The sequence below is a fragment of the Anabrus simplex genome, chromosome 2 (genome assembly GCF_040414725.1).
Source record: "Anabrus simplex isolate iqAnaSimp1 chromosome 2, ASM4041472v1, whole genome shotgun sequence".
Lineage (NCBI taxonomy): Eukaryota > Metazoa > Arthropoda > Insecta > Orthoptera > Tettigoniidae > Anabrus > Anabrus simplex.
Genome location: NC_090266.1, coordinates 325,154,019 through 325,170,366, shown reverse-complemented (window position 1 = coordinate 325,170,366; position 16,348 = coordinate 325,154,019).

Here is a 16,348-nt window from a genome sequence, read left to right as displayed (position 1 = left end):
TTTCGTCCAATATTGGAATATGCAAACAGTGTTTGGCATCCTCACCAAGAATACTTAATAAAAGAAATAGATAGTGTGCAGAGGAAAGCAGCGAGATTTGTAACACGGGATTTCAGGAGAAAGAGTAGTGTATCAGAAAAGTTAAAGGAACTTGGGTAGGAAACTTTAAGTAAGAGAAGGGAGAATACTAGACTTATAGGATTATATAGAGCCTATACAGAAGAAGAATGGGGAGATGCCTGTGAGAGGCTTCAGTTGGAAAATAATTATATCGGCAGGACTGACCACAAATATAAAATTAGAAGGAATTTTAGCAGAAGCGATTGGGGTAAATTTTCATTCATTGGGAAGGGTGTGAAAGAGTGGAACAATTTACCAGGGGTAGTGTTTGATCCTTTTCCAAAATCTGAACAGATATTCAAGAAGAGAATAAACAGCAACAGAGAAAATAAATGAAATGTTGGAGGGCATTCGACCAGTGCAGGTTAATGTAAATAAGAAATGTGTGTGAATAAATTAATTCCATCCCCTGGTCTAAGGAGTTTGGACAGTCAAAGTAGCGAACTGCCTGTAGGGGTGAAGTATAGTGGGGACTTACGAGGGCCCTAGGACCACTACGGTAGCTGTGAAGGCCCTTCAGGAATTATGAAAAGTGGTGGCAAAGGGGGCTCTGGTTAAGACGCAGCAGGTCATTCCAGAATTTGTAAAAAAAAAAATAATAATGACCGGGCGAGTTGGCCGTACGCGTAGAGGCGTGCGGCTGTGAGCTTGCATCCGGGAGATAGTAGGTTCGAATCACACTATCGGCAGCCCTGCAAATGGTTTTCCGTGGTTTCCCATTTTCGCACCAGGCAAATGCTGGGGCTGTACCTTAATTAAGGCCACGGCCGCTTCCTTCCAACTCCTAGGCCTTTCCTATCCCATCGTCGCCATAAGACCTATCTGTGTCGGTGCGACGTAAAGCCCCTAGCAAAAAAAGAAATAAGTAAATAAAAGCAATGTAAATTTTAATCTTATACCAGTTGTGTAGTATCATTTGAAGGAATTCCACATACTGTATATCAGTTGACTATATTTGTAAGTAGTACAGGAGATATTATAAGTAGAATTTTGTAAAGAATATAAATTTATTAAGGATGAGCTGTGTGTTTAATAGAAAAAAATTGTTAGCGTAAATTGTATAATATTGTATTATAGAAAAATTTTCTTCTCTTGTTAATTTAATATTTAGTGCTTGACAATGTATTTTAGTGTAACATTTGCCACCGAGGTGACACCTCATTTGCAAATAAAGAGATTTTGATTTTTTGATTTTGAAATAAATTTGTAAACTACCTGAAGAAGAAAACATATTGCACTCTGACGGCATAAGCTTTGCGTCATAATTTGATATACAAAAGAATATTTTAATTCTAAATAATAATGTTATTGGCTTTACGTCCCACTAACTATTTTTTAAATGGTTTTTGGAGATGCCGAGGTGCCGGAGTTTAGGCCCGCAAGAGTTCTTTTATATGCCAGTAAATCTACAGACACGAGGCTGACGTATTTGAGCACCTTCAAATACCACTGGACTGAGTCAGGATCGAACCTGTCAAGTTGGGGTCAGAAGGCCAGTGCCTCAACCATCTGAGCCACTCATCCCGGCATTTTAATTCTAGGCTAGTATACGATTCCATTACAAGGTGTTCGGCTATGACAAGGTTCGGTAAGGCAGGGCCTGGACAAAGAATAGTGACAAACATGTGTCTCCATGGGCAATAAAAGGGCCCGTGCAGTAACAAAAGATGTATGTGGAAATTCTAACAGGAGGGGCCTTATCTTCGTAAAGAGGTTGTCAGGTTAGCCCGAGCTGGTGATCATAGGAGGCCACTTATTGTTAGGTGGAAGAAGGCACGGAAATTCCAGCTCTACTCACCTCATCATGTACACCAGGGATACCAGGAAGCAAGGTGAATGGCCGCTCCAGGCCTAGGGGTATGTTGGCACGAAGGTGGAAGCACCCTCTCCACGGGAAATATTCAAATATTCAAACTCCAATAACATTTAAAATCTAACATATCAATTTCTGAGAATTCAACCCCAGCTAATTCCTAATTGGCTAAATGTGAAGGACGCTATGGAAAAAGCCGATTTTCCTGCAAAAGGGCGAGGAGAAGAATTTAATCATAACTTTTGATCCAGCGATCGATTGTGAATCAAACTCCACACATCTGGTCAAAATAATGTCTCAAATGAGTTGGCCATGTTTTGATGCCCGACTCAGTCTGCAAACATTGATATGGCAGACCTGTAGCCTCTCTCTAAGATGTGACCTCAGGTGAACCCAGAAGAACTGCAAAAATATTATATAAGGGGACCTCCGGACAACTACCATGACTACATCGGAACAGTCAGTCATGGGATGAACCTACGCTCATTGATGGAATGCTATTTGTGCTGTGCCTAAGTAATTGACATATTCTGGGTTTTAGAGAATGTAACAGCCATCAGATAGTACTATTATTTCACCTACCAGGTGATATTCACCTAGATCCTATTTGCTGGCAGAAACCAGGCACAGAGATAGCATAGACAGTGTTTGTGAAGCGCAAGCTCAGCCTGCATGTACTTATCACAATTATGTGTCTCTTTTGCACAAGCTGGGATAGGGGTAAACATATGCTCCCTCATGGAACTCCATGTCAGGGAGGAAATATAGTCTTCGTGCAGTTAAGTCAGATGGTGTCGGATATTACGCATCAGGGAAATACTTGGTCGGCCTAACGGTTGCTAGCCAGCAGGGACACAGACAACTTCGAGGAGTGCCAGATTTGACCGTTTGAGTGCACGCTGGGTCGTGTGGAGTGATACCGATGTATTAAGACTTCTGTGTGTGGGAGAGAAGTGAAGCCTATTTTCTAAGTGTTAAAATATGTTATTTGGCCGTGCAGTTAGGACCGCGCAGCTGTGAGCTTGCATCCAGGAGATACTGGGTTCGAACCCCACTGTTGACAGCCCTGAAGAGGGTTCTCCATGGTTTCCCATTTTCACACCATGCAAATGCTGGGGCTGTAACTGAATTAAGGCCACAGCTGCTTCCTCCAAATTCCCAGGCCTTTCCTATCCCACTGTAACCATAAGACCTATCTGCGTCAGTGCGACGTAAAAGCAAATTGTAAAACAATATTTTATTTGACTGTTTTTTGTGTTTATTTAACATGTGTCTTGTAAATATGTGCACTGAAATAATTCATCCAGAATAATCCAGCACCATGGTTTGCTAAATTAGACCGGAAACCTGCTCCTCGTCCGATTAGCACACAGAAGATCAAAGATGAGTATCCTGCTGTTGTAATTACATGGATTTGCTACCATATTAACAGCGGGATAATCTCTGCAATTATGATTACCGTACTTAAATGATCCAGCCCCGTGGTGTAGGGGTAGTGTGCCTGCCTCTTATCCAGAGGCCCGGTTCGATTCCCGGCCAGGTCAGGGATTTTTACCTGAACCTGAGGGCTGGTTCGAGGTCCTCTCAGCCTACGTGATTAGAATTGAGGAGCTATCTGACGGTGAGATAGCGGCCCCGGCCTAGAAAGCCAAGAATAATGGCCGAGAAGATCCGTCATGCTAACCACACGACACCTCATAATCTGCAGGCCTTCGGGCTGAGCAGTGGTCGCTTGGTAGCCCAAGGCCCTTCAAGGGCTGTCGTGCCATGGGGTTTGTACTTAAATGATTGTGTGAGTTGCTTCTTGGCTCATGATTTACATTTACAGTAGTTAAGACAAAGGGATATGTAATACGTAAATGCTTTCAATCAAGCACTAATTGTAGCTTAGATGTTTAGATTTGATTGGATTTGCTTTGTGTGTTTGTGCTTGATCTATTTGTACATATCATCTGAAGTGTGATTTAGAGTCAGTATGCTTAGTTTGTTTCTTGTAGGGTCACACTTACTTGCAAGGCCGTGCTGGCCACTCTATATTATTAGAATTAAGGTATATTCTTGTACGAGTCCAGAAAGGCATGAGTGCCAGTGAATTTAAATATTTGTTGTATGTGTGGAAGTCACCTTTATCTTGTGCAAAATAATCTAAAACCCACATACCGGGATTGAGGCCAATGGCTCAATTATCGAAATTACTTATCGAAGGTTAAATAAGAACAGTAAATGTGGACTGTGTTAGAATTGAATATTGAGATTTTAAACATCATATTGTTGATGGGTTGCCTAAATTTTGCTTAAATCGCAAACCCAGTTCCTAAATAATCATATGAATAAATGTTCATTAAACTTGAGGCCTGCTGAAACTGCCAAAATACTAAATTTGGATTTGATAAAAATAATCATTCTAAATGGTTTGGGGACCCCATAATAATAATCATGCATCATCGACCGATTAAAGTCTGTGGGAATGTAATAAACATTCATACTTCCTGTCTCTGTGTTAACCTCATTACTGAGTCATGGAGAAAAGGGGGCGCAAAGATGCAAAACCGAAAGGAAAGGAGTTTGAGTCTTACTGTCATAAAAGGACCTCGCAGAAGTCGATGTTGATCCAATGGCAACCACAAGGAATACATACAGACAAAAGATCAACACCCATAAATTTTCACCCAAGAATCCATCTGAGAAAAACTTGAAACTAAAAAACTCATGGACACAAGAAAGACGGCAGGCCCATAGTGAAAGGATGAGGAAGTTTTGGGAAGATAAGAGGAACAAGAAAATTAAGAATACCAGTGCTATTTAATGGTTCCACGTGCTCCTTAAGGGGCTAAATGAATGTGTGTGTGTGTGAATATACATATATATAACTAGCAAGATACCCGTGCTTCGCTACGGTATTATAATGAAATTTACAATTGAATGCTTATTGTTTTAGATATATAATCCGCCGAAATTCGCGATCTGACTCGTTTTCTGCGAGAATCCGCCAAAATTCGCGACCCGACTCGTTTCTAATAAACTACGGCATGTTTCCTCCCATTTTTCAATCTTCCTTTCCAGCAATCGATTTCGTACATCCCGGGCTAGGTCCAGATATTCCACCCTGTCAGTTGGGTCCCTAAATCTTTGCCACCTTTTCCTATAAGCATTTTTAATATGGATCAAATCCTTCAGGAGATCCGGCGTGTCGTCGTCTTCGGTGCCTTGGCGGTACTGAACCCGCGGCCGGACTGCATTCTTAGTCTTACCTGTCCAGGACCCATTTCCAGGGTGGTCCCCACATTTGACAACGGTCCAGAACATTATTATTATTATTATTATTATTATTATAAGATGTTCTGGACCCCACAGCAAGATGCAAGACCGCTACTTGGCGGTAAATTACATCTGCTGCCAGTGACATTGTTGCAATGTGACCAGCACTATCGTCGCGCGTAGGCAAGTGTGCGGAATTTCTGGCGATACGAATGACACACTTCCGTGCATTATTGACCTTATTATAGAGGTGAACAATTTGACGATCCATCTCATGCCTAACGTTTATTTCAAATGTGTTTAAATTTTTATTTATATGCCAGGAGAATCTACTGCAATCTAAGAACGTTCTCCGATTGAAAAAGTGGCTGTTGAAAACGAACCCAGAAATGATTAAAAATTATCGGTTTATGATCAGAATAAGTACATCGAAACTATATAACCTGTTTCCAGTCATTCGACAGGGTCAGGAATGGAATCAATAAAGCCCCATCTAGCGGCGACAATAGGAATTGTGCCGGCTGCCGAAGAACACCTCTGGGGCAATGATCGATGAATGACAAATGGAATTAAATATTGGACAGTGTTGCTGGAATGAATGATGACAGGGAAAACCGGAGTATCCGGAGGGAAACCTGTCCCGCCTCCGTTTTGTCCAGCGCGAATGTCACTTGGAGTGACCGGGATTTGAACCACAGAACCCAGCTGTGAGAGGCCGGCGCGCTGCCGCCTGAGCAACGGAGGCTCCTTATAAGTACATTATGAACAGTAAAATCAATTGGTCTCACCTCCTTTTACACCCCACCGCCGTTAAGTTTATTTACCCCCCCCAAAAAAAAAACTAAAAGAAGGCGTGTTTCTGTATGTTTAAAGGAGATTCCAAACACCAATGTTCACATCTGTTACCTTCAGTTTTGAGATATAAGTATCCCCCATAAAAATAATTCACTTTTTTTCACTTCCTTTCACACTCCTCCCCCCCACCCCACCCGTAAGTGAATTATCCGGCAAAAAATACTTGTTTTGTTAATAGTAAAGGATCTTCTAAATAGCAATTATCATGAATCTAACTTCTTCAGTTTTTTATTTATGTGTCCTCATGAAAGGAATTCAACTCCTTTTCACTCCCGCCCCCCAAGATGGTTTCCCCCCCAAAAAACACATTTTTCTCTGTTTAAGGAGATTCAAATACCAATTTTCACGTCCGTAACAACTTTAGTTTTTATTAGATATATGTATTCTCACACAATTAAGTCAATTTTTCAATTCTTTCAGCCCCCCCTTTCATTGGATTTTTCGAGAATACGTGTTTCTTTACTTTTAAAGCAGATTCCAAATGTCTAATTTCACGTCTGGAATATCTTCATTTTTGAGATATCAGTAGCCTAATTAAAGGAATTCAACACCATTTTCAGTCACTTTTAACCCCCCCCTTTCCACCCAAGTGGTATTTCCGAAAACTAAAAATATACGTTTCTTTATTTTTAATAGAGGTAAAAATACCATTTTTCACTTCTGTAACATGTTAAGTTTTTCAGATATACTGTAGAAATTCTCATTTTAAAATTTCATCCCTTTTTAGTTCCCCTTAAGTCAGTTTCCAAAAACAAATCGCCTTTCTTTACATTTACAGGAGATTCCAAATACCCAATTTTTACGTCTGTAACATTTTACGTTCCTCAGATATTCTGTAGATATAGTCTTTCAAAAAATTCACCCAAATTCGTCACTCCTGTTTAACCACCATTAATTGGATTTTCCAAAAACAAAAAGATACGTGTTTCTTTATTTTTAAGGCAGATCCCATATACAAATTTTCAGTTCTGTAATATCTTCAGTTTCTCTTATATATGTATCCTTATTAAAGGCATTCAACACAGTATTCACCCTTTTACACCCCTCCTATTGGAATTTACAGAAAACAAAAAATATGTGTTCCTGTATTTTTAAAGGAGATACTAAATACCAATTTTTTACATCTGTAAAGTTGTAAGATGTAGACACACTCATTTTAAAAATTCACCCCCCTTTTCATCCCCCATTATTTGGTTTTTTCAAAAACGAAAAAATACCTGTTTCATTATTTTTTAAGTAGATCCCAAATACCAATTTTCATGTCTGTAATATCTTCAGGTTCTGAAATATAAGTAGCTGCATTAAAGGCATTCTACCTCTTTCTCACCCTTTTCCACCCTTCCTATGAGATTTTCCGAAAACAAAACAATACGTGTTTCTTTATTTTTAAAGGAGATTCTAAATACCAATTTTTACATCTATAAACTTTAAAAGTTTTGAGATATAGATACACTCATTTTAAACTTTCACCCCCCTTTTCACCCCCTTAGCGACGGAACATCCAGAAATCCTCTCTTAGCGAGCACCTACATCTTAATATGAATATATCTCCAAAATTCTTTATGTCCAGTAGTTTTGGCTTGGCGATGATGAATCAGTCAGTCAGTCAGTCAGTCAGTCACTCAGTCAGTCAGTCAGTCAGGACAAGTTATTTTATATATATAGATAACAACAACTACAACAAGGGGATGACTAACAATAAAACACCTAAACGTAAGTACAGTGTGTCATTTATTTTGAAAGGGCGGGGAGCACTGCATGGGGGAAGTTCAACGGACTGACTAGTCAGCTGGACTCGCGCCAATGACGGAATACCGGTTTTGCAACAACTTGCCTTCTATGTTGGAGTGGAGAGAAGTGAGGACTTAACTAAGATAAGTTCCAAATTTCAACTTTTTATGGATTCAAACAGAAATAAACAAACATGTTTATATGTTTCTAAATATTTTGGGTGTGATTTGATAGAATCTGATGTTCTTTCAAGAGTAAAACATTTTAATTAAGTTGTTTCTTTTTCAGGTATAATTCTGTTACAATACATTTTCTTTCTCAGGTAGTTTATAAATGCATTTATCCTAAATTAGTTTCAGCAGACTGGAAAACCTAACAATTATAAATTACCTACCAACAGTTTTAAAATGTCCATCTGTTTATCCATATGGTTCTTTACTTGAATTTTCACCTATAGACATCTTCAATAGCCTTCAGTGCATATTTATAACAGACACTTAACACAAAATAGTATAATGTGTGAAGGCTCCATTTTCAATCTGACGAATCTGGAGATTTCTCAAGGATTGCTTTCAACTTGGTCAAGGTAGTTTATTCATTTTACACGGAGCACTGACTTAACAATTTTTTCATAAAATAAAAACAAGAAAACATTAGGAATTTCTCAGCTCATTAATGACATTGGTATATAAAGAATACATTTGAAATTCTTCATACATATTCTTAAAAGGTTTGACTATGGTTCGTAAAAGAGAAATTCATTTCATTTTATAGAATATAGACACACAAAAAAGAAAAGCTGTTACAACCAATAAAAAAACTCACACAACAGGTATAGAAGAGAAAGTAAATGTAATTTGTAAGCAAGGAGTTAAAATACAATGAACAGATTAATGTATATTAGGTTAGTAGACTTGAAAATTCCAACAAAAATATCCATAAATTTCTGTTATTATCTGTACCTACCCAAAACAAAGAGGAAATTAAAGGCTCTGGTACCAGGACTTGATAAGAACATGGTCCTTAATAAGTGCAACTCTCATAATTACTTGTACATGAGGTAAAGAAAGTAAAATTACCCTCATATTTGTTGATTTTTAGAAGCTGTACAAACTATCACATTTAACAATTCAACAAAAGATGATTAGCATATCTCCCAGCAGCTGTCTGACCAACGTTCAGTTTACTCCTTACACTTCACTATGACACTTTCTGGCATACAAAGTGTATTATTTACTAGTTTGTCTATCAGATTCCCTCACAGAGGATCTAAAACTAATAGTATATTACAAAAGCACACTAGAATGAATATAAAAGGACAACTTCACAAAGATTTCTTCACAGTGAATAATGCAGTTCATCAAACAAAGTTGTTTTAGTTGTCATACTAGTGCAAATTTCCTGGGGGAACAATTTTCCATCAGATTTTGTACCAAAAATTTTTTCAAGAACATATTTTATCAACTTAAGACACTTTCAGAAGTCACTCTATTATTATTGGGTCGATGCATAAGTTTGTACAGTATTCTTTTGGGTTGGCAACAATACGGCGTGAAAGGATTGCTTATCATTATTCCATTGTTTTAACTGAGTTTGGAGTTTATGTGTTGTGAAACACAGGTTTTCTTGATCGCGAATGTATTATTTGTGTATATTTCAGACAAACGGATATGGAATGTCAAGTTGAGAAAAGTGAGCATTTCCGACACATTTTACTCTTTGAGTTTAACCGAAGATCCAGGACGAAAATTGCTTGAATGAGTTGCTTCATGGGAATCGTCGTCAAACAACGCAGGAAATGGCTCAAGTTTTTTAATGTGATCAGTCAACTACTGTACACCATTTGCATTCAATGGGTAAGGTACAGAAGTTGGGTATATGGGCACCACATATGCTAAGTGACAGTAACAAAAATCAATGAGTAAATATCTGTTCGTCATTGCTTGCCCGGCACTGGTTGGCTTTTAATAGGCACGAAGCATTCCTTTCGAACATTGTCACTGGTGAAGAGAAATGGTGCTTGTATTTCAACACGAAGAAGAGGAAAGGGTGGCTCAGCGCATCAAAAAAAGCAACTCCCCATGCCAAGGATAGTGCCCATCCACAGAAAATCATGTTGTGTGTTTGGTGTAACAAAGATGGCATTCTTCACCATGAACTTCCGAAAAATGTAACGATTACCTCTGCTGTGTATAGTAACCAGCTAAGATGGCTTGCCGTTGCTACCGACAACAAAAGACAACAACCAGTCTTATTGCTCCATGATAACGCTCGTCCGCATACAGCACAACTGACCAAAGGTGTGATTGCTGAACTTGGCTGGGAACCTCTTCCTCATTCTCCGTATAGCTCTGACCTTGTCCCCCTCAGATTTCCATTTTTTCCGCTCTCTTTCTAACAACATTCAGGGGTAAGTGTTTCCTTATGGAGCTTCTCTTGACCAATGGCTAACAGATTTCTTCCAATCAAAACCAAAACAGTTCTACAGGAGAGGCATTCAAGTGCTACCTGAACGTTGGCAGAAGGTCGTAGAGACTGGAGGTGATTACATCACTGAGTGATTGTGATTGTGAGTTACAGTGCGTGACAGTGAAAGTAAAATAAAATAAATTTACATATAAGAACTGCATGAGCTTATGCATCGACCCAGTATATACATATGAACCAACTCAACCACCAACAAATTTTATTTAAATAAAATCTTTTTAAAAGTTTTGTAGGGACTGATGTACAATTTCACGTGAACATACATTATATCTAAGAATGACAGACTGTTGCCAAAACTTCCTAGAAGCAAAAGAGCAGAAAGAGAGCAATAAAAGTTACAGTCATACTGTGTTGAAGTTCTGGAACACGTGGGAGATAAATAATGACTATGAATGACATAAAAAACAAACAGCACTAAGAACTCCTTAATACTGTATAACAAAATTGAATATTGTTGAACCCGCAGGCGGTCAAAGTTACAGTGTATAGCTAATCAATAAGTAAATACTTCACAACAGCAAATATTAGGTCAATATAAAATAATACTACATTGCACACACAAAACACAAAATTCAAGACTTAAGTATCAAAAATGTTTACAAATATACTCCTACATTGCCAGACATTATGTCTTCAGTTTCTATGATGACTGACAATAATTTGGACTAAGATTCCCTTTACTATAGGAATAGGATCTTTCCCATCACTCTATTACAAAACATTTTTCTATGCAGCCTTCAAACAGAAGGCTCTTCTATTTGTGCACTGTAATATATCTTTCATGGATACCCAACTGTACATAAAACTGTTCCCAAACACTATTTCTAACAGTAAGAAGTAACAGCTGAGAACAGATAACATTTTTTAAAAATGTAATCCTAAATAATATCATAAAAGAACTACTTAACTCCCCATCTAATTTCTTAAAATGATTTTGCTGCTCACCACTATAGTATATAATAAACTCTAGACATTGTCACACAGAAGCCTTTAAGGCCTGGCTATAACTACAAAATTTCTCAGTCCAAAAAGCAGTAATTTCCAAAATAAAGCAAGTATAACCTCAGTACATCAGCTGCTCTTATTCCCATTAGCGAAGGTGAAAAAGAAAATCAAAATCATTCTATTTCAAATCAAATTCCACCCGATATTTATGACTCGGTTTTCACATCCTCTGGAAAGGAAGAAACATACTGCTCTTTGTGAGCTATTAAATATACAGTACATGGATTTAAAGGGTGATAAAAATCTCAATTAAGTACATAGTAAGTATACTACATTTAAATGATTTCAAAGTAATAACTGTTGATAACATGGCCATAGCCATGGATAGCCACAGGACCTCCAGCATTATGTGGACTCCGAACTACAAGGACATGACTTTCATTTCAAAACTTCCACACACATTGCCTAGGATTTGAACTGTAGTCAACTTGATGAGAAGCCAAAGATGAAATTACTCAGGTATCATGCCCCTAAACTTGTACTGCTTCTTTGGCAAGCACTTCCACCAACATGGTATAAAACCATGTTACATTAGACGTGTTTAAACAAGAAACTATTTAAGGTATAAATTAGAAACTGTTATTGTATTAACACATGAAATTGATAGTACTGGTACAGTAAGAATTTTACATTTAATTTACATAAGACAAATAAGCAAAGTTTACTGGAGGTTATGCATTTGGCACATTATGTTTTTTAAAACATCAACTCCTAACTTATTCACAATTATTGGACTATGGAAGGCATATGTTTCAAAAGACTGATTCAATCTCATGCCTCCATGAGGAAACAGATGCTCTCATCAGTAATTCAGACCATTTTATTTGTGAATTAAGTATTTTATGAATGAAACTAATATAAAAGTTTTCACTTTGTTCTTGAAGAGCTTGTTAAGTTCAAACCCTTTTCCAATTCTTTACATTCTACGCAGTCATACGTGACAGTGGTTGCACGTAATATGAATATACATCTGCTTTATTGTCATAAAATATAACTGCCTAAAATATTCATATTTAAATAGTTAGCAATTACTAAAATTACAGGCAAGAATTGCTAACATCTTTACCACATGTGGAATTTTGAGACTGCATTAGCATTGTACACAACTAACATTGCAAAGCACAATGGACGTATTAAGGTTGTGCCTACCAAGTAAATATCAATATTACACAACATATTATTTCACAAGCAACCAAATTCCAATATCACCTCACATTGTGTCAGGAATGGTGTTCTAGAGCCACTCCAAAGGTACGTGGTATCAGCGTTTTCATAAATTATAGATGCAAATGCTGGACGAGTTGGGTGTGTGATTTGGGCTGTATTGCTGTTAGCCTGCATTTGGGAGATCATGGCATCAAACCACACCATCGGTAACTCGGAAAATCGTTTTCCGTGGTGTCCTATTTTCATACCAGGCAAATGCCGAGACTGAAACTTAATTAAGACCTTGTCTGCTTCCTTCCCAGTTCTAGCCCTTTCCTACCCTATCATCACCAAAAACCTATCTGAAGAAAATTATTACAAATGCGCACCAGTAAAACATTTGCCAAAAAAAAAAAATCGGTAGACAGATAACCAACTATCCAGTATTGATTAAATTTGTATGGCCTGTTTTTATGAAAGGGTAACACAAATCATAGATTTTAAAAAACTGACAAAGAGTCAGCAGCTGTACTGAAGATGCACATGCCTAATATTGCAAATGAAATTCTTAGACCTTCCTTGTTCAACTTGATAATGGCCTCAGTCGTGAATTTGTAAATAATAATGCTATCTATTATAAATGTATGAAGAAAAATATTCAAGCAATGCCAAGTTCTAGACTGAGAATTAAGAATTACCTGTTTGACTGCACTGCTGAAGCTACTATTCTAGATGAGAAAAGAAACTTCTCTTGAATATTCAGCAGGGATTCACACAGTCACCTCTCATATATTATTACATTATGCCCCTCATATTGAACACAAGGAACTTAATAAATAAATCCTTAATACATCAACTGGCCTCAAATACAAGAAAAACTACAGCCCAACTTAATGTCTTACATGCCATTTTGAATTGAAATGGATTGGTAATATCACCAGTAATTAACCCATTCATTTCTTTAAGGAATATATCATATCACAAAATGTCAAGCACCATGCCAAATTATTCACAGGGTAATATATGCTATCTTTTAATGATCAGTTTACATTTCTTGAACACTGTTGGAATGTCAGCATAAAATAAACTTTGTAAAATTACTTTTAAATGTATTAATGAAACTGCCTTTTATTTAATTTAAATATTTGAACTATAAGTCATAAGTATAGGTGAAGGTTCCTTTTCTGACTTGAATAAATATTATTTTGGATATGAACAAATGACATTCCAAACAAACAAACAAACAAACAAACAAACAAACAAACAAACAAACAAACAAACAAACAAAGAAATAAACAAACAACATGTAAACAAAACTTTAATAAACCAGGAAGTATTATTTTTTACATCCCATGAAGAAACATGCTTGAAATGATTTACTGAGAAGTGTGACCACCAAATGATCTTTGAAAGCCAAGAAGATATCTCTGGTTTGTATTTTCCAATTTCACAAAGAGAGAGTCTTCACAATAAAAACAAATACAAATTTTTGTCTTCACAATGATATAGAGCAGTTATTGGCGTATTTAGTTCTTCTTCCAGGTTGAATCATGTTGTTGTTTTCTGTACATTCTCTACAGTTTCCCGATGTTTTGATTACATTGCAATTTTCTTTGTTAAGGCAAAACCCAATTACAAGCTCTTATATTTAACGTTGGACTCCTTAATGAACTCATGCTACATGTTAAGTTCACTAATCAGCTGATTAGCTGCCTGGAAGGCTGATTGCATCAGATCAAGTAGGGGTATTTCAGTCACCTTGACAAGAAATACTGCAATGTATTCAAAACATCTTTTTTTTTTCAAGTTGCTTTACGTCGCACCGACACAGATAGGTCTTATGGTGACGATGGGACAAGAAAGGGGTAGGGGTGGGAGGGAAGTGCCCGTGGCCTTATTTAAGGTACAGCCCCAGCATTTGCTTGATGTAAAAATGGGAAACCATGGAAAACCATCTTCAGGGCTGCTACAGTGGGGTTCGAACCCACTATCTCCTGAATACTGGATACTGGCTGCACTTAAGCGACTGCCGCTATCGAGCTCGGTATTCGAAACATCAGCATTGTACAGAATGTACAGAACACAACAACATGGCTCAACCCGGAAGAAGAACTAAATAACTCTACATACTTCTGAAGCTTCACATCTAAGATAAAGTTATTACCTTCTTCTCTTCTTTCACAATAACGAACCACACAAACAAATATTATAATTAAAGAAATAAAAATGGATTTAAATCATTACAAGTACTAAGTAGCATTACACAATTTGTACTCTCTTTCTCAAGCTGATTCTACCAAGTTGCATTTTTTAGATGGCTTGTTATATATAAGGAAAATAAAATTTGAATTATTGGTACCAAAACCAAAATGACTCCTACACAAATAGAGAATTTTCAGACAAAGCTATAATAGATAGAAAAAGTAATTTGAAGCAATATCAGTACCCATAGAACCTTATAAATCAAACATGTAACAAATTATATAATGATATGAATGTGAGAAAATTATGTATAACAAATAATAAAAAAAAGCTATTTGAAATTAAATATTTACATCATTTCTAAGAATCATCATCCCATATTGTAAGCGTCCTGCGCCTGCATGAAAGAGGGAAGACTAGAAACCCTATCATGAGCTCTTATATTTTAAAGATGGACTCCTCAATGAACTCATACTACACATTAAGTTCACTAACAACTTTCATACTTTACACAGCATAAACCATTATTCAGAATTTAATCTTAAATACTGTGTGGCTGGATGATAAGAGTGCATTGATATGCTTTGATATGTTAATCAGAAGGTGTAAAACACACATTGAAAGACTCGTTCCTGAATTAACATACAAACAATATTACACTAAGTAGATAGCTATTATGAATTCTTTCAGCATCCTTAAACACATTCAAGATGTAGTGATTTATATTGTTGCTAATAAGCCTGTCTTTTTTATTTCCTTTGGTATTTTTAAGAAATTTGGGAACATTACATCTAATGCCAGGCTCTTAAATTCAGAGGATTTCAGGAACAAGTATCCATCTACATTTACAACGTTCTTTATGCTTAATGCTTTAGAAATCATATCTGTGAAGTAAACACAGAAGTGATCAGGTACAAATTCTTGGACAAAACTCATCCATGTAGTACATGTGTGCATTAGAGATGTTTCACTGAAACCCAGTCAGCAGAAGCTGTATGAACATGCCTTTGTAAATTATCAGATAATTCAGCATAAATCTGATTAACAAGAAAATCAATCTCATTCCAGTGCATACAATACTGCAGTGGTTTCAAGACTGTTAATGAAGTGATCAATCTACCTAAAATGAAGTAGAAAGCTGTAGATTACTTTAATGAGACAAAAACATAAGTATATGCAAAATCACACAACTAAATACATGATGAAAACATGCATAAACAAAGAACGGAGAAACAAGAAAAAATCACAAGTGAAAAGTTTCAAGATAGTATTATAACAGTGGACAAAGCACAGGAAATGAATACTTTTAGTTTAGAATGGATATAAAGTGATACAAGGACATTCTAAGGTATATTATTAAAAGTGCCCAATTGACATAGAACAATGACAGGATACAGCATCTGAGCAGCCAATGAGGGCCTGCAGCATTTTGAACAATAGCAATGATGGCACGAGTCTGATAAAAGATATGGTGGAAAAAAGCAGGAAAGTCAGAGAAGATGGTATGACCCTTTTACAGCAGAGTTTTAGCAGGTTTGATGTGCCAGCACTGGGGCAGAGTTTGTAGTTTTGTAATTAGTTTCTTCAGCACTGTAATAAACCATAATCAGCAACCTTGATGAACTCAGAGAATACTGTTATACTCGCCAGGGAGCAAATGCCTATGATGAGAACCATTTGCTCTTTTTCTGTGTAAATGTATATAATTCCTGCAAGCATAAAACGTTTAAG